A 21,843-nucleotide genomic window follows, 5' to 3' on the forward strand; every position below is an offset into this window, starting at 1 on the left:
CCGCGCCAGGTCGCGCCCACCTCCGCGAAGCGGGAACGAGCCGTCAGCACCAGGGACAGCTCCCCGGGCCGCTCCCGGCAGCCCCCGACCACCGGTGCGCGCGGGGCCGGCGGCGCGCACTCCCCTCGCGCCTCGGGCACGCGCCCTCCCCGCCAGCGCGCGCCCCCCGCGCCCGGGACTGGGCTGCAGCCGCGCGCGTGCCGCTCGCAGGGAGCCAGTCCCGGCGGCCGGAGCCGCGGCCGCAGCGCGGAGCCGGGCAAGGGGCTCCCGCCCGGGAGCGCGACCGCCTCCCCGGGCCCCCCGGCGCGCGCCCCCTCGCGCGCCTCGCGCCCACCCTGCGGGCACCGCGCCGTGGCCTGGGCTCGAGCAGCCGCCGCTCGCTGCGCACAGCCCGGGACGGTCGCCCGGCCGCCCCGTCACGTGCGCCCAAGTCCTCGGCCGCCGGGGCAGCGCCGTTCGCACCGGTCAAGGTAAGGGCCAGGCGGGCGCGCGGGCCACGGGCTGGGGAGCAGGTGGGGAGTAGGGGAGGCAGCCAGCCGGAAAGCCCTGGCCCGGCACCCACCTCTTGCGGAGCACCCACTGCAGAGCGCCCACTGCAGCCCATCCTGGCTGGGCAGCACCGACCCCCTGTGCCACACGACTGCCCTGGCCAGCGTCACCCATCCCGTCACTGTCCACCCGCCGGCCCCAAAGTACGGCCCGTGGGGGGCTGAGCACAGAGGGAGGTGGGCAGTGCCGGGGGAGGAGTGGGGGGACCCACTGCAAAGGCACAAAGGGGCTCAGCTCCCTGGGAGCCGTGGCGTCGGGGTGGGGTCACTGGGGAGGGAAGTTTCAGAGAAGGCTCAGGGGACCCCCGCCCCCATCCGCTCTGCTGCCCCGGGGCTGAGCCCTTTTTCTAAGGGCAGTTCCAGCCTCCGTTCACCTGGCAGGCCTTCCGCCTGGCAAGGGCTGGGGGCTTCACAGGTGTTACCACCCGACACCCACCCGCACCACGAGGAAGGGACCACTGCCCCGTGGTCCAAGCGAGGCAGCCGAGGCTCAGAGACGTTCAGCGAGTAAGTGGCAGCGCTGGACTCCAACAGGCCACCCCTGCCACCGCCGCCGGCCCTGCCAGCCTTGGCGTGAATGGGGGGGGCAGAGGCTGGCATTAGGGTTTCCTCAGCCAGGCACAAAAACACCCCAAACGCCCCAACTCCAGGAGAGATTTCACATCCACCCTCCTGGCTTTACCATCCCACCCCCCACCCCCCGGAACCCCCGAGGCCAGGAGCCTGCGGGCACAAGGGGTCTGGCCAGAGAGTGCCTCGTGGCCATCCCTGCGGAGCTGGGAGGAGACTCTCGGGGGCAGTGTCACTGACCCCTCGTGGTGACACGGGGCCTTACCCCTGCAGACCCTTTTGAACCTTCCCTAAGAAGCTGCTGCCCAGCAAAGAGAGGCAGGATCCCCTGCCAGGAGCCCCCGGCGCCCCCTCAGGCCAGGCAGGCTCTTGGAGGAGTTGCAGGGACAGAGAGAACTTCTGACCCCCCAAAAGTTCAGGCTTGCTGGGAGAGCACCATGTCCATCTGTCTTCCCGCTCTCAAGCTCTCGAGATAAACTGAATGCCTGCGCCCCGTGAGCAGGGCTGCTTCACCCCAGGCTGGAGGGTGCAGGTACTGCTTAACCCCTTGTGCACTGGCCACAAGCTTTCTAAATAGCTTGGGTGCTGGACTCGTGAACAATCCCCTTCGCCCCGGAGGTGTGGGCTGGGGATATCTCGTGCCCGTTCTCTCGGCAGCTGTTGGTTGAGCGCCTGCTCGGGGCGGGGACCCGGCTCCCATCGGGAGCAGGACGGCAGGTGGCCTTTGTGCCCCAGGCCTGCCGGCTGAGGGCGAGTGCGTCTCCCGTGGGGCTGGCCGGCCGTGGGGTGATGGACAGGAAACGGCCGCCTGAAGGGCTGGGGGTCTGTGCATGGCCCAGGGGGCCCGGGGGGTGGGCTGGGGGAGCGCCAGGGGCCACTGGCAGCCCCTCTGCCAGAGCCCGGGCCCAGGGCGGCGGTCCGGCTCCTCCACCTCTGCCTCTCGCTGGGCGGGGGGGGGGGGCGCCTCTGAGGCTGCAGGCCCCCAGGCCCCCACGGCGTCTGCCGGAGCCATCAGCTGACACAAACAAGGACACCTCCGGGACAGCTGGGCACAGAGGGGGAGCCCGGTTCTGTCCGCCTTGGGGGTGACCCCGGCCACCCACCTCCCACCCCTTTGTCATCCTGTCTGTCTGCCCATGGCACAGGCGAGGAGGCAGCCTGCAACCCCTCCCTTTCTGCCTTGGGATTGGGGGTGCCGAGGGGCCCCGAGATCCCTGCGGCCCTGCCCAGCTCACTCCCCGCTCAGGTGTCTCACACCTGGGAGTCTACACTAAACCCCCAACCCCCGATCAGCTCGGCGGTTCAAGGCACGGGGTCCCACTCCCGCCACGAAGCCCCTGAACCCCCCCCCGGCCTCCTCTGCAGGGTCGACCCTTCTCGGAGGGCAGCGGGAGGGGCAGCGCTGCGGGGGGGCCCGGGGTACATGGCATCAGGGTGAGGGGCAGCAGAGCGGCGGCCCGTCACCCCGGCCCTCTGCTGCACTCTGGTTCTGCGCCCCACCCCAAGGGCCCCATGGAGAGGCCATTTGGGGGAGTGGACTTGGGGCTCAGACCTTGGGCGCATGACTCAGCTTCGCCGGCTGGCACTGGTGGGCACTTGGGCCTTGGACGTGGCCCCCGGCCCTCACTATGGGGCCGAGGAGGGGCGGGGCCTTGCGGCTCGACCCGGGCCCTCACGGTGTCTCGGTCCCCTCGGATTCGGTCCGGAGGGGCTTGGACAAGCCCATGCCACCAGCGCTGGCCGGCTGCTCACCAAGGGGGCCGCGTCCCACCACAGAGCAAAGGCCTCCGGGCCTGGGTGCTCATCTCTCCTGGCAGAGCTCTTCGTCCCTGTGGAGTGTGCGTCCCCCTGAACGGGCTCGAGCCTGCATCCTTCCCCGGATGTCAGCCCAGCCCCCTTGCGGGGGGCTGCCCGAGGTGGGGGGCACCGTGGCTGCAGGCCTGGGACTCACCATGCTGCCCCGGGGGAGGGGAAAGAGGAGGACAGCGGAGGGGGGGCGAGGGCAGGGCCTCAGCGAGGACCTCCACGCCAACCGAGGCCCCGCTTCTAAACCCCGGGTGCTTCCGGGCCGTGGGCGCCGGGCCTGGTTCCTGCCTCATATGGGACCTGGAACCGGGACCCCCATGTCCTGGGGGCCGGAGATCAACCGACTGGTCCAGTGGGAGCCACGGAGCCTCATAAGTGAGGGAGGGGTCTGCTAGGCAAGGCCGGCAGCTCAGCCAAGGGCAGGGGCAGTGTCCAGAGTCCAAGGCCCCAGGCAGGGCCGAGCCGCAGGGTCCCGGGCAGCCCTGGACCGCAGAGGCGGCTCTCGGGCTGCAGAGGGGAGGCCGACGCAGGGAGGCCAAGGCTGGAGACCGGGAGGCTGGGGAGGGGGCCGCTGCGGCCACCCCGAGGCGGGCGATGGCGGCCTGGGCAGGATGGCGAGGCCCGGGCAGGGGCCAAGCGCCCCATCCGCGGCAAGAGCGGCGCACCCAGGGGCCGGATGTGCGTGGGGGCGCTGGCCCGGGGCTGGACGGCCCAAACTGATTCCCAGCAGGCCCCAGGGTACAGCTGGACGCTGGGGGGGGCGCAGGTGCAGGTCAGGGGGAGGTGCAGCCAGGTGGGCCTGGAAGAGGACTTCCCAGTCAGGGCCCACCTAGCATCAGACCCCCAGGGGGCCTCCACGGGAGTGGCCGGCCCCTGTTCCCTGGCGCTCACCCCCCACCCTGGTGGCAGGGGTGGGAGGAAGCCAGACCGACTGGGAGGCCCCTGGGCAGTGGCCCCGGGGGGAGCCACGTGCGCCGGGCCAGGGCCTCGTCCGCTGTGTCCCTGACTGCTGAGGGGGCAGGGCGGCCAAGGGGGTGAGAGCCGCCCTCAGGGCTGAGCAGAGCCATCTTTGCCTCCAAGCTGTGTGTCCCCAGCGCAGTCACTGAGCCTCTCTGGGCCTCAGGGGCTGCCTCCCTAAAACGGCGGGCTCGGCCAGCTCACCTCCCTGCCGGCTGCCCGGGGAGCGGAGCGCGTGTGCCCCCGAGCCCTGGCGCCAGCCTGGCGTCCAGGCCGGTCCACCCGGGGCAGCCCCCGCCCACCGCAGCTGGCCACGGGGCAGGCAGGCCCCCTGTGCCCTGCATCCCCAGCCGTGCTCGCAGGGGCCCACTTCTGCTTCCCGACTCCCCACCTGGGCCCCGCTCCCGTCCCCGGGTCCCAGGCCTCCAGGCGCGGCGGCCAAGGGCGCTGCGGGCAGCTGGGTGCCGTCAGCCGGCCCTGGGGACAGTCGCCCGTGTGTTATTATTGTGATTACTGTTTGCTTGGGCTGCATTTAGTGCCCACGCTGGACGTTCAGCCGTCAGGGCCGGCTCCGCGCGGTGTGGGCGTCTCCGGGAATTTAGAAATGCGCATCCCCAGGTCCCTCTGGACCCTGTGTCTCACCGGCTCCGGGGCAGTGCGGTGCTCCGTGCGGCTGACAAGCCCCATTCTAGAAAACAGACCACACGCCGGGGCAGGAAAACGCTTCATGCTGCACAGTTTTAATGACTGTACATTGCATTTTAGTATATGGTGAAGATATTTTAAAACAAAAAGAACGATATGCTTGTTTGCCTGTAAGAAAAAAAGCAAGCGGCCCGGCGCTTTTTTCCTTCTTAAAGAAAGTAGAATCCCGACTCCCCGCCTCACACCCCCAGCGGCAGCGCCCAGGAATCAGCACGTCGGTCCCCTGGGCGCCCCCAGGGCCTCGCCCGCCGTCCCCCGGAGGCTCTGGGTGATCCATCCGCGTCGACGCCGCGCTCTCGCGTCCTCACTGGGCCTGCGGCCGGGCCCGCTTTTATTGGTGCCTTCCGTAAATCGGCTGCGGGCGGCGCGCAGGCAGGGGACTGCACGGCCTGGAGAAGCCAGAGCAGGGGCTAAGCCGCAGGAGCAGCAGGGGCGGGAGGGGAGGGGTGCTCAGGGGCACGGGGGGAGGGTGCTAAGGCACAGCAGGGGCGCAGAGGGGTGGCTAAGGCGCACAGGGGGAGGGGAGTGGGGTGCTCAGGTGCACGGGGGGTAGAGGGTGCTAAGGTGCACGAGGGGTAGGGAGGGGGTGTCCTGGGCTTCGGGGCCAGGTCCCTGGGTGCTGGCAGTCGGGCAGGCTCCAGAGGCAGCTCGAGGAAGGCTGGAGAGGCGCTGCCTGGCGTCCAGCGGGGGCACCGGGTGCTGACGGCCACCACCCCTCGGCGGCGGCAAGGAGCAGTGGGGAGCTCCGACGGGCTCGCTGGCGCTGGACCTGGAGTGCTGGCTTCATTGCCAGGTATGTCACCACCCTCTGTCACCGCCCCCTGTGTCACCGCCCCCGCGCCGGCCCCGTCGTCACTCTTCTGAGCCCAGGGCGGCTCCCCCTCCTCTGGGGCTGGGGCGCCCGCAGACAGGTGAGGACGCGCAGCCAGCCCCGCCGCCCGCACCTGCCCGTCTCCAGCGGGCACATGCCCCCCGCGTCAGCTCTGGTGATTTCGCCAAGAGACGAGGCGAGAGGGCAGGGGCTGCAGTGGGGCCTGGCGGCTAGAGGGGGCACCTCGGGTCATCTGCCACGTCTGCGGGCGCCTTGCCTTGCGGCACGCAGTGTCATGCTGGCACCATGCCTCACGAAGCCCTCCGCCGGGGTCGGCCGCCGCGTCTCACTCGAGGCGTTCCAGAGCTTTCCGCGGGCAGAGTAAAGATGGCCTTTTCCCAGGACGAGGCGAGCACCTGCTTCCGAGCCCTTCCTCGGCTGGCGAAACGTGGGACCCGCACTTAGGGCCAGACCCCGTGACCCCCGCACCCCAGCGGCTGCTCTAGGAGGGCTGGTGCCCGCACATCGTAACGCAGAAGGAAAGCCTAACCATTCACCGAGAAGCAGCGGCGGCGTCGCGGCCCTCCTGCCTCGAGCACTGCTGCTCCTTACCTGGGCTGAGCGGGTTTGTTAAAACACTCGTTACGCAGAAGGCTCGGCGCAAACCCGTTTACAAAATCAAAAGCACGGGCAACTTGAGCTTTTCCTTCGTGGAACTTCCCACACGAGAGCTCCCCCTCATTACCAAACATATTTCTATTTTTAAGAAATTGCCTCGCAGCGCGGTGTCTGGGACGATCCCTCTTGGGGTCGCTTCCATCAGCCCAGGCTGCATCCTCTCTCCACCTGCCCTTGTCGTCCCCGGAGCGGCGACATCCTTGAAGCTGGGACAGGCGGAGAGGGGGAGGCAGAGGGGAGGAGGCGGGCGCGGGGGCGCTGGGCAGTGCCCAGTCAGCAGGCCAGGCCGCGCGCCGGGACCCAGCGGCGCCCAGCACTGGCCCCGCCTCGAGCCCCTCCCAGCCGGTGGGCCCCGGGCGCGTGCCCAGCCCATCTGCACGTGGTGCCTCGTCTAGAAGAACGGGCTTGCTTCTGCCCGCATGGCAGGGGGCCGGTGAGGACCCCTGGTTGCCCACGTGGGTCCCAGACGCCCGGGGGGAGCCGGATGTTAGATGCCAGGGGGCCTGGGGATGGCCGGGGGAGGGCCTATGGGCCAGCACCTGGGGGGACAGGTGCCCTGCTGCGGTAGGCTGCCGGGGGTCCGTGCCCGCTTAAACTCATCCTGGTGAGCTAAGATCAGAGGCCGACTGTGGAAACACCCTGCCGCGCCCCCCGTGCCCACCACGCTCCCACACACTGGTTTATTCTGTTTCTGGAACCCTCCAAGCACCTTCCTCCTTGAGGGGCCTCCCACCTACAACCCCCTTTGCCCCTGGTGAGGGCCAGGCCTCGGCGTCCAGGCCCACCTCCCGGGGAGCTCTGTCCTCTCGGGGCCCCCCGTTAACACCTGCCCAGTGGTCTCCTTCTGCACCGTCTCCCTGGCGACACCGGCGCCCCCGCGGCCGGGCAGCTGTCCACCCTGCTCCTCACGGACGCCCTGGCCCAGCGCCAGGCGCGTGCAGGGGACGCTTGGGGGACATTTGTCACACGGCCGAGTGCTCGCGGTGTGGCCGTGCGAGCCAGTCTCGTCTGACAGGGGACACACTGCAGCCCGTGCAGGGCTCCCCCTGAGCAAGTCGCCCCGTGTTTCAAGCCAGAAATGGCGTCCCTTTTCCCTGAGCATTTCCCAGGCCCCTCCAGGAGGAGGGGGCTCAGAGCACGGCGGGGGAGAGCGGCAGGCCGTGAGCTGGGGTGCGGCAGGGAGCCCGGAACCTTCCAGCTCCAGGGATTAGATCCCCAGGGCATGGCCTCAGGGCTCACGCGGTTCCGGTCTCGCCGGGTCCCCGGGGTCTGCGCTGCCATCGAGCTGCATGACGACCAGTTTCTTAAAAATCATTTAATCAGCGAGATGGACCCTTTCTTTTTTTTTTTTTTTTTTAAAGATTTATTTTTTTATTTATTTAATTCCCCTCCCCTCCCCCGGTTGTCTGTTTTCTGTGTCTTTTTGCTGCGTCTTGTTTCTTTGTCCACTTCTGTTGTCGTCAGCGGCACGGGAAGTGTGGGCGGCGCCATTCCTCGGCAGGCTGCTCCCTGAGATGGACCCTTTCAACAACGTGCCACCACGTTTAGCAGCGACTCCTGAGTCAGTGGCCACGGCGGGGACTTGGTGAGGGAGGAGGGCAGGGCCCGGCTCTGCAGCGCCCAGGCCCGTCGCGGCCACCGGGGCCCAGTTGTGCTTGTGGGGTGGGTGACTAGACGGGGAGTGCGTGCAGGTGGGGGGGTAAAGGTTGACGGCTGGCAGGGGCCCTCCCGGGCAGTGCCCGCCGCTTGCACCTGGGGAGCCCTCGGGCTGACCCCAGGGGGACAGGATGGGCCTGGCCGGTGCCCAAGGCAGTAGGCGTCTCCCCTGCCGCGGGGCAGCTGGAGGCCACTCGTCCTGGATGAACTGCGATCCCAAGGGCAGAAAAAAGCCCATTACTGTTCCCAAGCAGGTGGTTAGTGCAGCTGACTTGGAGCGTCCCTTCCCATCTACGAGGACAGGATGTGGCCATCCTCGCATCCAGGACCCGTGGCTCAGAGCTTCTGGTTTCCTAAGCTCTAAAATGTGCTCGCCCCAGGCCCCTCTCTTGCCGCTGGTCTCCTTGGGATGGGCAGGCCGCGTGGTCTGCCTCTGTTCCCTGCCCACCTACTCCTGTCGCCAGCGGCACCCCACCCCCACGCACTCACCCACCTGCCCCCACCGGGTCCAGTCAGGACTGAAGAGGCAATTGCCATGGTGACGGCGACCCCGCGAGCACTTTTACATATGTTACCTCTTTCCCCAAAAGCAACCCCAAAGAGTCGTAGAATTATCCCCATTTTACAGATGCGCAAACCAAGGCGTCAGGAAACTTCAGCGCTCTGAGACCACAGGGCGAGGGCGCCCCTGAGTCCGTGGCCTGACGGTGGAGCCACCGCAGCGCCGGCCTGTTCCCCGGCCACACAGCTCCTCTTGGGGCTTCCTGGAGGGGTTTTGTCCACTGCGTAATTTGTGACAGCTGTGTTCTCTTTAAGCATCCCCTGCTCGCTTTATCCCACATGCATCAGTCCGTTATTGCCACAGTAATGCTGTGTAACAGACCGCCCCGACGTCCGACGACTTAGCACACAGTGCTCTACCGTGTCCCCAGCCTGCAGGCCGGGGGGGCTCCTCAGGTCTGCTGCACACAGCCCCCGTCTCCTGGGCCAGCTGCTGCCGGGGTGCAAGGGGGCACGTGGAAATGCCTGGCGCCTCGTCAGGACTTAGCCCAGACCCGGCACTCGCTCATCCGCCTGGGCCCTCGTGGCCCATGAGTCACCCAGCCAAGCTCAGCCCAGCAGGCGGGGCGTGCTCTCCACCCCCGGGGGCCCCCGGCTAGGCAGAGGGAGGGAGTGAAGGACCGACGTCGGTGGCCTCTGTGGCCCCGCAGCCGAGCGTCCGCTCTCGGGCAGAGGAGGTGTGGCGCCCCCTCCCTCCCAGCTCCCTCGCCCGTGGCCACCGTGCAGAGGGGTGGGGAGGTGTGGGGAGCTCGTTCGCCAACCCCTGGGGCTGCGCTTTTGAAGACTCTAAGAGGGGCAGGCCCCCACGTCACCCCACCCTGGCATTACGTTCAGACCTTGAGGAGTTAAAAACGCACGACCACGCCTGCTGGAGGCAGCCGCCTGGCCTGGTGTGCCCCGGGACCCCAAGCTGAGGTGGACAAGCATGGGGGGCGCACGGAGACCGCCCCGTCACCCCTCCCCACCTCCTGAGCCGGGGCGCAAGGGGCTCTTTGCACCCAGAGATGTAGAATGCAGCGCGTGCAGCTCTCCCTGCCTGGGAATGCCGAGGGCTGGCACACAGACGGCGCTCAATAAATGCTTGCAGGTTTCATGTGGATGGATGGTTTCCACAGGCAGCTCTCGCCCTCCTGGCCGCTGGCCACCCGGGACGCGTTTCTCGCCCGAATGCCAGCAGAGCCAGGTCCTTGACCTGGGCAGCAGGTCAGAAGGCTGCCCTCGCCCGGCTGCCCCAGCCCACTGGCACAGCCTTTTCTCCTCCTGCCCGGGGACCCCCTGACACACCTGGGTCTCCAGAGCTGTTAGGGCTAAAGGTCTGTCAGTACAAAAACCAAAACCGCTTTCCGGGGCCAGTGGCAATGCCCTCGGGCCTTGAGGAGAGTCAACGGGGCTGTGGCCACAGAGCTCCCGCCTGCCGCAGGGCCTTTGCACAAGCTGGCCTTTCTCCACGGCACCTCACGTTCCCGCCTTTCCTGGCCCACGTCTGCTCAATCCCAGCTCTTCGGCGGCGGCTTCTTGCCTCGTACTCGCCACCATCGCCGCACGTGGTTGCTCTTCCAAGCCGGCCGGGGGATCGCTCAGCCACCTCTCTGCTCTGGGGGCAAGCGTCCCGAGGGCAGGGGCCACGGGCAGGGTGTGCTGCAGTCCCACGGCGCAGCGGGTCTCAGCCTTGAGGACCGGGCAGCCCGGCTGGGGAGGGCACGCGCCCCCTCGCTCTCCCACTCGGCCCCAGAGCCCTGGGTGGCCGGGCCCGTGCCTGCCCCGCGCCCGCGGTGCCCGCTGTCCCCCGCCTGGGCTGGCTTCCTGTGGCTTGGGAAGGGGCAGCGAGGCTGCGGGTGCCAAGGCGCCCAGCCCTGGGCCTCAGGTGACGGGCTCTTGGTCTCCCCAGCCACGCTGCCTCGCCCGCCCCGGCCCTGGAGGAGGGAGGGAGGAAAGGCAGGGAGCAGGGAGGAGGGCCGGGCCAGTGGGGCCGAGGAGCCCCCCAGAGTCAGAGCCCAGGCCAGGGCATGGAGGAGCACAGCCCCCCCCCCCCGGAAGGTCGAGGGCTTATCCCCCACCCCCCAGGCTGCAGCGGCTGCCAGGCTTGGGAGAACCACGTGGCCACGCCCCATTGAGCTCGGGGTGGTGGGCTGTGTGCTGCGATGGGGGTGCGGGCGGCCCCCTGGGGAGAAGCGCTGCCTGAGCTGGGTGTGAGGACGACCCCAAGACCGCCGAGCGGGTGCCAGCTCCAGTGGGCAGGACGGTTTGTGCAGAGCCTGGAGGCTGGAGAGAACCCTGGGGGGCATTAGGAGCTGGGACAGGGGGCAGGGGGCAGGAGAGGGTGGGAGAGGCTGGCACCCAGCACCCAGCAGCAGAGACCGAGCTTTACCCCGTGCGTCTGGAGAGCGCCCGGGCGCAGGGGCAGAAGGGGCGCCGGCCCACTCAATGGAGAGGGCAGGGCAGGGCCCAGATTCAGCCGGGGAGGGCCGGCCCCCAGCCCCTCCTCCTGCGCGGGGCGCTCGGGCTGGGGCAGGAATTTCTGGGCAGCCTGAGCCGGTGGCGCTGGGAGGAACGGGGTGGCCTGAGGGGGCGGTGGCAGGGACCCCCTGGACGCGGCTGCCCTAGGAGACCTCAGCGCGCCCCCAGTCGCTGCCCGAGAGAGACGGATTGAAAAACGAGCCTCCGAAGAGGCTCACGGACCTGCCCGCAGAAGCGCAGACCCCCTGGTCCGGCCTCCGCTTTACCCACCCCTCCCTCTTCTGCTGGGTGACCCTGGACCCCTGGCTCCAGCGCCTCGCCTGTAAGTGGGGCAGGGGTCCCTTGTCCCCTCGCCCTCGACGCTGCCCTCCCTGTGGAGACGCCGCCCCTGAAAACTCCGCTTCAGCTGCGGGGAGCTGGGAAGACACAGGTGTCATTCTAATTCTCCGCGGACATGGCAGCCCTGGCGGGGCGTGGGCGGGAGCGGCGGATGTTTTCCTCCCTCCAGCCTGGCAGCCAAGTGCCCGGCTCCTGGGCAGAAACTGTTCAAGTGCCCCAATTTGCTGGGTTAAGGAGAGCCGCACCTCCTCACCTCGGCACCCGCAGCTTCCAGCTGTAGCCATGGAAACTACTTGTAACCTTGTGAACAGCCGAAAACTATATATACATGCAGGCTTGGCTTTCAGACTCGCAGACTTCTCTTTTGTTTCCAGTCTCCCATGGTGATAGGTAAGGGCCTCGCAAGCCCACCCTTGTGGCACCTGCTCTGTTCTGAAGAAGTTTGGGTGCCCCCATGGCGTGAGCCCCTGCAGAGCAGCTCCCCCAAGACAAGCGGGGCTCCAAGCAGCACCCCGTGAGCAGAGCAGCCCACCCACCCTGGGAACCCGACTGATGAGAAAATACAAATCCACCAGTGACGGATGGACCCAGCGGTCCCAGCAAGTAGCCAACTGGGGGTCCCGCCCCCCAGGAGCCAAGAAGGTTGCTAAGACTAGTGCTACTCTTTATTTCACCTCCACCTTTGAGAGAGACTTTCGCTGGGCAGGAAATCCTGGGTAGTCCGTTTCTTCTTTCGGTTCTCTGAGGATGCCGCTCCACCGTCCCCTGGCGGTCATTGTCCCGGTGAGAAGTCTGCTGCCGTTCTCATCTCCAACCCTCTGAAATGTGTCTTTCCCCCTCTGGCTGTTTTTTTTTAGATTTTCTCTTTCTCATTGGTGTTAAGCCATGTGCTTATAATGTTTCTCGGGGGTTATTTTTCTTCCTTTTTCTTCTCTTTAGGTTCATTGAGCACTTTGGATCTGTGGACTCATAGTTTTTCATCCATTTGGAGATTTTCCAGCTTTTATTCTTCTCATATTTTGTCTGTGCCTTCTCCTTTGGGGATGCCAATTTTGCACTATAGTAGGCATAATATATTGAAGTGGTTCTGCAGCTCCCTTGGAAGCTCTGTTTAATTTTTTCCCATCTTTTTTATCCCCTGTGTGTTCATTGTGAACAGTTTCTATTGCCGTGTTCAAATTCTCTAATCTTTCTTCTGCAATTGCTACTCTGGTCAGTCCTACTCAGTGTATTTTTCATCTTAGACACATTCATTTCTTTTTTTCATCTCTAGAAGTTCGATCTGGTTCTCTTTAATACCTTCCATATCCCTGCTTAATGGGCCCAATTTTTCCTCTGGTTTCTTGAACATATGGAATACAGTTGAAATAGCTATTTTAATGCCTTTGGCTAGAAATGCTATTATCTTGTCATGTCTGGGGCAGTTTTGGTGGATTGATCTTTTCTCTCATGGTGGATTGTATTGTTCTGTTTCTTTGCATGCCTGGTAATTTTTTAATGGATGGCTTTGTGGATTTCACCTTGTTGGGGCTGGATGTTTTTGTATTCCTTAACGTATTCTTGAGGTTTTCTTTCTTGGAGACAATTTGATCCTTTTGGGTCTTGCTTTTGAGTTTCGCTAGGCAAAACCGGAGCAGCATTCGGTAAAAGACCCTCTGTGTATTCCGCCCCCAGCTCCGTGAACTCTCTGAGAAGTGGAAACAAGAACTATTTGTGGGCCTGTGTGAACTTGGGTTACTGTTCCCTAAAACCCTTCCAAATGGTTTGCTCTCCAGCCGTGGCTGGTCAGTGCTGATCAGTGCTTGAGATGAGTGCCTGAAGGGGACCCCTGTGTCCCCAGACCCTGCTTTGGCCCCCACCCCCGGACGCTCAGCTCTAGGTGCTCACCAGGCTGCACCCGGCTTTCCCTCCCAGGTGCAGGCCTGCCTTCGCTCACCAAGCAGGAGGCCGGGCAGCTGCAGGGCTCGCCTCAGGTGCTCCTTCTCTCGGGAATCGCTGTCCTTTGTCGCCTGACGTCTGACCCGGTGAGGGCCCTTGTGTCATAGGCCTTAGTCCTGGGTTGGGGGCTTTCAGTCAGGAGGGTAACGGTGCCTGTGCTTCCATCCAGCCTCCAGGTGAGGCTAGTCCACCAGCACGGGGGAGTCCTCGTGTCAGCGAGCAAACGAGGCGCGGGGGAGTCAGGGCCCACCAGGCGGCACAGCCTCTGGGCCGCAGCGTGGACCCCAGCCCAGCAGCACCGCCTGCCCCTCGCGGGCCACAGAGGGCACCTTCAGCAGCTTCCCCCTGCCAGGGCAGGTCGGCCGAGACGCCTCCTGCCCCCACCTCCCACGGCCAGCCCCACCGAGTCGCCCCAGCCCTTTACAGCTGCCGTGAACGTCCCCCTCCCACCCTGTCCCGCCTTCCACCCGGCCGCGGCAGCGCTTTTACAAAGCAGAGCCGATCCCGCTGCTCTCCTGCCCGGCACCCGTCAGCGCCTTCCCACTGGATTCTTTCACTCTTCATTCCATCGAGAGCTCGCGAGCACCTGCCGTAGCTGCCATCCTAGGCGCTGGGATATAGCAGGGCACAAAGCAGACCTGGCCCCTGCCCTCGTGGCCCTGAATGCCAGGGGAAGAGACAGAAAGGAACTAAACGTACACGTAGATGGATTAGGGCAAAGGGATAAACCCAGCGGGCGAGGGGCCCACTGCTCCTCTAGGTCGAGAGGGGGCTTAGGTCCCACGTGGCTGATGGATGCGTTTCTCCTGCTTGCAGCTGTAGACGCTCTTGGGTCCCTGGTTGGTGGCTGACCATCCTCACCTCCCTGTTAGTCGACGTGGGCAAATCCAACAAACCGGACAGTAGGAGCTGCAACTCCTCTGAGGCTCAGGGCCCAGCTGGCACATGGCCAGTCCAGAGATGCAAGTCTCCTGGGCACACACCAACCCCAGCACCAGCCACAGGTTCAGAAAAAGTGATGGAAGAGGTGGAAGGGAGTTTGAGGCCCAGGGAATGGTGCTGGCAAAGGCTCAGGGGCAGGGAAATGTGAAGTCTGTGGTTGGGAGGCCCAGGGGAAAGCTTCATGCCTGGGGGGTTTAAGGAACGCGGCAGCGAGCGGCCGAGCTGGGCAAGGTAAACGGGGGGGCCTAAGGGCGCAGAGCCTCGGTGGGGGGCCTGGCCTGGGGGTCCTGCTCAGAACTGGGTTCCCGAGGGACATTTGGGATAGAAGACAAGGAACGCCTTGGAGAGGGGGAGACAGGGCCCTCCCCAGGAAGCCAGGGGGCTCTTGAAAACTGGGGTCTGAGAGTCCTGAGGGGAAAAGGCCCCCAAGGTAAGAAGGAGGAAAATAAGGTGCAGCAAAGAGGGAAAGAGCTCATTTTGGTAAATAATGACAATAAGACGGCAGTATTTGCAGAGGTGAGAATCAGGAGGCGCGCCTCCGGATCCTTCTCTGGCAAGGGCCAGATGGTAAATAGTTCAGGCTTTGTGGCCACGCGGCCTGCGCCACGACTGCTCGCCTCTGCCATGGAAGCGCAAGAGCCGCCGCAGAGGCAGGTGGGCGGGCGAGGGCTGTCCCGAGGCTTCTTCCATGCTGTATCAGTCAGCCAGAGGGGTGCGGATGCAAAATACCAGGAATTGGCTCGTTTTTATAAAGGGTCTTTATTTGGAGTAGGAGCTTACAGATACCAGGCCATAAGCATAAGTTACTTCCCTCCCCAAAGTCTACTGTCACATGTTGGAGCAAGATGGCTGCCTGCGTCTGCAAGGCTCAGGCTTCCTGGGTTCCTCCCTTCCAGGGTCTTGCTTCTCGTGGGCTCAGCGTTCCTCTCTTCCTGGGGCTGGCTTCTCGTGGGCTCAGCGTTCCTCTCTTCCTGGGGCTGGCTTCTCGTGGGCTCAGCGTTCCTCTCTTCCTGGGGCTGGCTTCTCTTTCCTCTGTTTCCTCCACAAGGTGAGCTGTAGACTATCAGGTGAAAGGCTCTGTCTCTTTCCCCAGGGCTCCAGCTTAAGGCTTCAGCATCAAACTCCAACATCAAAACGCCAACATTCAGAACCCTCCCCTTTGTCCTTTGTCATGCTTTTTATCTGAGTCCCCACCCAGACCCCTATGACGTGGCCCAATCAAAGCCCTATTCAAAACTCAATCACGCCCAGGTGCAGACCAGATTACAAACATAATCCAGTATCTCTTTTGGAAATTCATAACCTTATCAAACTGCTGCAGGGGCACAGGCGGCGGCACTGAATTCCAGGCTCCCAGCCGCGTGCAGGGCAGCGCCGCTGCCGCCCGCCCGGGCCCTCCGCAGGCCTGGAGGCCGGTCCCGCCGTGCTTCTCCATGCGGACCCCTGGGACGCGCCCCTCCCCGTGCCTCGGTTTCCTTTCTGTCTGAGGCACTAACGGCGCCCCCTTACCTCGGTTTCCCTCCTGTGTTCGAGGGCACTAGCAGCCCTTCCCAGTGCCTCGGTTTCCCTTGTGTTTGAGGGCGCTAATAGTGCTCCCAGCACAGGGTCCTGCAGGGTGGAAAGAAGGGTGGAGGGCACCGCCCTTGGCCAGTGCCAGGGCAGCGTGTGTTTGCTAAGCGGGTGCTGGGGTGGCTCCCACCAACCCCAGGGCTGGCCCCACCCCTCCATCTCCAAGCACTGGGATGGGACCCGGAGCTGCGCTCATCCTTGGCAGAGGCCACCGGAAGTAAGGAATTCATTCGAGGGGCAGGAAGGGCCCTGAAATCCCACTTCTGCCGTGGATGCAGCTGGGGCCTGCTGGGGTGTTCACTCCCACCCTCCTAGCCCACCCCCTTCCTGACGTGGTGCCCCCAGCCGGGAAACAGCAGCCCCAGAAAGTTCTGGAACGAGGCACTTCTGGGTCCCTCTCCCGACCCAGTCCCTGGGCCCTGCCCTTGCCTGCCAGGCTCGGGGGTGAGGGAGGCGGGGCCACGGGCAAAACCCGGTCAGCGCCGTTCCCACCTGGACCCTGCGCCGCCACTCAGGCGCTGGGCACAAGCTTGGCCGTGAACCCCAACTCAGCTGAGTGGGCCCCGCTCCCGGACCCCCTGCCCTGTGCTTGCTCCGTCCTGACCCCCTGGTGGCAGGAGGGCCTGGGCTGCTGAAAGCGGGGGCCTGCCCTCAGGGGGCACTCATGGGCGAAATGAGGCAAGCCCCCCCAAGGCAGGCACGAGGGCGTGGGTGGGGGGAGGCAGGCGTCGCCCGCCGGCTCCCCTCTGCCAGCCCTGTGACCTCATGAGCCAGGAGACCCCACCCAGCCTGCCTGGGTCTCAGGCTCCTTGTCTGTAAAATGGGGTCTTAGGCCCCCTGCCTGCTGGCGAAGCTGTGGCCCCGCCCGGCACATAGGAGCTGCTCCCGGGAGCCACCGAGAGGGCCGGAGTCAGGCACTGACCAACCCGGGCAGACCGACAGCCCCGGTGGTGAGAGCGCCCGGGGCGCGGGCTCGTACTGCACAGCCCCTGCTGACGGGCAGGTGCTCTCCACTGAAGCCAGCGGCGGAAGGGCCTGCCGGAGAGGGGCACGTCCACGGGTGGTCAGACGGGGAGGGGGCCCGGGGCTGCCGGGGCGCCCAGGAATCGGGCCCCCTGCCCACCGCCCCCTTGCACCCCAGGGGCAGCCCCCACTGCCGCAGACCTGCGGGTGGCCCCGGGCAAGGGCCCTTCTCCAGGGCAGAGGTCCCGACGAGGGGCGGTGCCCGCCTTCCCTCAGCCTTCCCTTCTGTCAACCTCGTTTTCTCCGTCACCCAATTATCGTTCTCTCCGCTCTTCTCTGCCTCCCCGGTCTGGCCCCCATGCCCCAGGGAAGCCTCTGGAAAGGGCCTCCCTAGCCTGGCGGGAGTGGGGTCTCGAAACAGCGTGGCCCCTGGCAGGGAGGACTGCACCCCTGCCAACCAGCTCCCGCCAGACCCCACCTAGGACCCCAGGAGGCTGCACCACCTGATGCCAGGAAGGGCCTGGCAAGGGGGCCGGCCACTCCCGCTGACCCCCCTCCCCGCCCTGCCCGGGCCGGCTCCCTGGGAGCCCCGAACCCACAGCCCCCGGAGAGGCCAGAACCTTCCAGGCTGTCAGCGAAACGCGCCCAACCCAGGTGGCCGGTGCCCCACCCCAGGCACCCAGAGAGGGGACCCTCAGGACCCCCAGGAGGCTGCAGCACAGCCTCCCCCTGCTCCCCCCGCCCGAAGGCTCCCGACAGCCTGCAGGCCCCGCCAGAAGAGGCAGGACGGCCACCAGCAGGGACTGACCCCTGCCCGGGCCCTCCGGGAAACACCTGCTCCTCCCAGGTTCCTGGTCACGGCCCCCGCATCACCCAAGCCTCCCGGCCCCCGGCGCCCACCGTCCCCTCTCGGCACCGAGCCATGGGCTGGGCCGGGCAGCACTCTGGCTCCGGGTCTGCTCTGGGCTGGGGTCCTGGCTCTGCTGCCCAGGCCTTGGGCCAGTGGACGGGGGCCCCCGGGCAGAAGGCAGGTGGTTGGTCTGCTCGGCCCGTCCCCTGCCGGCTCCCGAGGAAATCGGGTCGCATGACGTGCAAGAGGCGGACGGAGCCTTTGGGGTGTGCCCAGGCCTTGGTTTCCCCGCTGGCTGGGGGACACCTGCGTTTGAGGGTGGCCCTGCCGAGGGAGTGCCGGGCCGGTGGCTTCTGCTCTCAGGCCCGACTTCCTGCTCTGGGGAAAGGCGTCCGTGGGGGGCGTTCGGGTGAGATGAGACTCGCCGTCCAGGGGGCTCCCGGGGAGGGCCGAGAGGGCGGCCGCAGTACTCGGGGTGCCATGGAGCTGAGGCCCAGAGGGGAAGACCCTGCCGCCCCCTTCCTGCCCTCCCGGGCCCTGCCCCCAGCTCGGTCCGTGCAAAGGCCCCGTGGCACTCGGCCATGTGCCCGTGCTGAGTGCCCACTGCCTGCCCTGCACAGGGCTGGGCAGTGACAATGGGACAGCAAGCAGCAGGCCAGGCCCCAGCTCTCGAGGCGTGGGCCCCCGGCGGGCTCTTCAGCTGGGGTCCCCGAGCCCCAGCAATGGTTGGCCAAAGTCCTGGCACCTCTTTTCTTTCCGGGGACCCCCCAGGAGCCCCTGCCCATGCCTGCCCCCAGCCTCGCAGCACAGTGCTCCCTGGTCATGGGCACCCCCAGCCCCCCTAACACCACTGTGGGAGGGTGTTTTCTGGCTTCCGCTAAGGACCAGGAGCCCCTCGAGGGCGGGCCCCCTCTGGGACCCAGGGGGCGGGCGCAGGCCTGGCTCGTGTGGCCCCTGGGCATGTGGCCGCTCCCCAGTCCCAAGGGGCCAGGGCCGGGCAGGGCTGAGCTCGGAGGGGCCAAGGATGGAGCTCGCGGGGGCCGTCCCGGGTCCAGCCGGGAGCTTCCTCTGCGGCAGCCCCCCCCAGCCCGCCCCCACCCGCCCCTGGCCGGCTCTGGATAATTTCTCGGAGCCCAGGCGCGGCGGGCTGCTGAGCGCTTCCCCATCTATTTATTACCCAAGGCGGGAATCTGGGAGCCCGCGGAGCGTGAAATTAGGAACAAATGTGGAGCCGGTCTAGACAGGAACTCTGCGGGCCCTGCCTTCCTGCTCACGGGGCGGCGGGCCGGGGGCTTCAGGTAGCGGGCGCCCTGCAGCAGACAGCTGCGTCTGTGGGGGAGGAAGGGTGCGCGCTGTCCCTCGGCGCTTGGGGGACCCCGGCGGGGAGGCGGGCTGCCTGGCTCCTAGGCCAGCCCTGTGCTGGGCCCCTCTTGTCGCCCTGAGCTCGGTGTCCCCATCTGGAAGCGAGTGGGGACAGCTGCAGTCTCTTAGAGGGGCCGTGCGTCCAGGCAGCAGGGCTGCCTGGGGCCTCGCTCAGAGCCAGGCCGCCTGGGCGGGACGCGGGCATCTGCAGGTCTGCCAGGCTGCGCCAGGGCGCTGGTGCCCGGTACGTGCGGAGGTCGCTGGACTAGACGGTCCGGAAGGCCCCGGGCAGCTCAGAGGAGCACCAGGCACCACCAGTGAGCTGGGGCAGGCGGAAGCACTCATTAAGCGCCCACCGGGTGTCCCACATCATGCACTCATTAAGCGCCCACTGGGTGCCCTACATTCTGCACTCATTAAGCGCCCACTGGGTGCCCTACATGCTGCACTCATTAAGCGCCCACTGGGTGTCCCACATCGTGCATTCATTAAGCGCCCACTGTGTGCCCTACATTGTGCAGGGCTCTGGGGCGAGACGGGGGAGGTGGCACAAAGCAGTGGCGGTTCCGGGCGTGCAGCCCCGAAAGCAAGTGAGAGAAAGAGCAGGTCTGGGACTGAGCCCAGGACGCGCGGTGCAGATGGCCGCCGCGCGGGGCCCGGTGCTGGAGAGAGAAGCTGGGGGCGGGGGCTCCGCAGAGGAGGCGGCAGGTGGGGCGGGGCCGTCTGGGGCGGCGGCCAGGTGTTTCCCCCTCCCTGCCACGCACCATGTGGTCCTCAGTGCCAGGAGACTCCCGGAGCTCCTCGAGCGTCTGGGTTGCCCGCCGGGGCTGCCGGCGAGACGCGGGGCTACCGGAGGGGGCTGACGCCCGGCCCCCTCCCCGCAGACACTAGGGGTGGGGGCACGCGTGCAAGACAGGCGGGGGCGGGGACCAGGAAGCAAAGGCGTCTATAAAGCTCTAAAACCGTTTATGGTCCCCAGGGACAGGTGAACAATTCAGCACGGTTCTCGCCAAATGGCCTCCCCTGGCAGCGCAGAAACTTCCGGGCGGGCGGGCGGGCGAGGGAGCTGCTGGCCCGGGTTTGCACGCGGGCGTCGGGCGGCCTCCACCGGGCTGACCCCGAGCCCGCCTCTGCCCCTCGCCCGTCGTCGCACTGCCTCCAAGCCCCGGAGCCCTCCCCCACGCAGCATCATCGCCTCCAGCTCCCCATCCCCAAGGTCCTCTGACGGCTTGGGACCCTGGGACCCCCTTGTCTTCCTCTGAAGCCCCCAGGCAAGGGGGCTGCAGGCGGCTGCAGCCCAGTCCCTTCTCGGCCCCCAAGCCCCCGAGCTGCCCTCTCGGACGGGGCCGCTGGGCCAGCGTCCGGCCCTGTTTTTCGTTCACGACCCTCCCTCTCAGGGCTGGGTTAAAAAACAAACCTAGAGCCCCCCCGGCGCCGGGAGGAACCTGCATCCAAGCCCTGCCATTCCCATTTTACAAAGAGGGAAACTGAGACCCAGAGAAAGAGGCCTCGGCCCCAGGTCACCGCAAGGGTGGGACAGAGCAGGGTGCGCCCCACCCTGCCAGGCTCACGGCACCCCGGGGTCCGCTGGGCTGTGTCTGGGGGCGGCAAGACGGAGGGCTGGGATATGGGAGCTTGGCCGAGGGGGCAGGTGCCGGGGTTGGGGAAGCTGCCTCTGGCCACTGTTTCTCTGCACCCTTGCTCCGTGGGTCTCCACCCCACAGGCCCCACCTCCCGCTCCCAGTCTCCCCCCCCCTCCAGCGCTGGGCTTTTGAGGTTCCATGGCTGCCCCGGAGAAGCCTGGGGAGCCTTCCTGGAGGAGGCGTGCGTGCGCTGGGCTTGGACTGCAGGGTTTGGAGAGGCCGAGGGGAGGGCGCTCCAGCAGGTGGGGCCCGGCGAGGGCAGAGGGGGGCGGGAGGGGGCGGCGCCGGGGCTGACGGCAGCCGATGTCAGGCCGGGACGCCTCGGAGCCGCCAGGGGCCTCTGCTTGTCTGCCAGGCCCGGCCCGGGACCTGGCACCCGGCGCGCTTGGGTGTGTGGAGCGCAGCTGAGACGCTCCAGCTGGACGGGGCGCGGTGTCGGCGCGGTGGCCGCTGACAGCCCTGGGCCCCCCGCCCGGGGCCGGCACCTTCCCGTCACGCCGCCGCCGGCTGGAGGGGGCCCAGCCCAGGGGAGCTGCCTCCTGGGGCCCTGGGCGGGGAGCTGGGGAGTCCTGGGCGGGGGGCTGGCGGGGGTCCCGGGTGGGGGGATGGGGGACAAGCACGGTGGCTGCCCCGGAGACCCGACGAGGGATCCAGAGCCCAGAGCTGGGCGCGCCAAGAGGCAGCGCGGCACCACACCGAGCAGGTCCCTGCCTCCTTGTGGAATCCTCCGTGTCCTCCCCACTTAACAGAGGGGGAAACTGAGGCACGGAGCAGCAGGGGCATTCGAAGCCCGCAGAGACGGAGCAGGGCCGGTCGCCTCCATCCCCTTATCCTTTGCCGTCTGTGCCCTACGCGGGGGGATCGGCTCTCTCCTTCCCTCCAGCCTCAGTAGCGCTTCCGGGGAAGCTCCTGGGCTGGGCGGAGGGTTTCCCCATGGGACATGGCCCGGCACCGCCGCCCGCGGGCCCCGACTGCGCGCCCCTGGCGGCGGTAAGGCATCAGGGTGGGGGCGTCTGAACTTGCAGGTGCAAAGGCGTGGCAAAGGCGTGGCAAAACTCCAGACTTCCCTGGGCTCGCACGTCGACAGGAGGAAACGTAACTATCTTAGGGGTCCCCCACTGAAGGGGAGCTATTTAACCATGCCGCAGACACCAGAGAGGGGCCTGGAGCCCCAGGCAGGCGGGCTTGTCCGGGCGCCTGTGTCCTTCCCTCCCCGTGGACACTGCCTCTGCCCGGCCACAGTCGCACGCCTGTTTCTCTGCCCACAGAGGCCAAGTGTCCGCAGTTGTGTTCCCAGGACAGAGAAGCCGGCTGGCGCACGTCCACCCCAACCCGTGAGAGCCAGCCCACAGCTCGGGGCAGGGCGGGATAGGGGGCCACGGGCGGGCAGCACCCCCCACCCCACCTTCCGCACAGGGCCTCTCTCAAAGGTGCCAGGGGACTCGGGGCGTCCGTGCACAGGAGACATGGGTGTCCGTGGTCGGGGCA

The 21,843-nt window shown here is 66.7% G+C and overlaps 1 protein-coding gene across 1 annotated transcript in view; it reads left to right on the plus strand.

Annotated features, from left to right (window-relative positions):
* The first annotated feature begins 387 nt into the window (after nt 1-387).
* Nucleotides 388-21,843, plus strand: part of LOC101446094 (protein FAM163B) — a 28,105-nt gene continuing 6,649 nt past the window's right edge. The window contains 1 exon segment of the mRNA XM_004478428.3: nt 388-470. The gene's annotated coding sequence lies outside the window, so the exon portion shown is untranslated.

This window comes from Dasypus novemcinctus, unplaced genomic scaffold, assembly GCF_030445035.2.
Source record: "Dasypus novemcinctus isolate mDasNov1 unplaced genomic scaffold, mDasNov1.1.hap2 scaffold_389, whole genome shotgun sequence".
Lineage (NCBI taxonomy): Eukaryota > Metazoa > Chordata > Mammalia > Cingulata > Dasypodidae > Dasypus > Dasypus novemcinctus.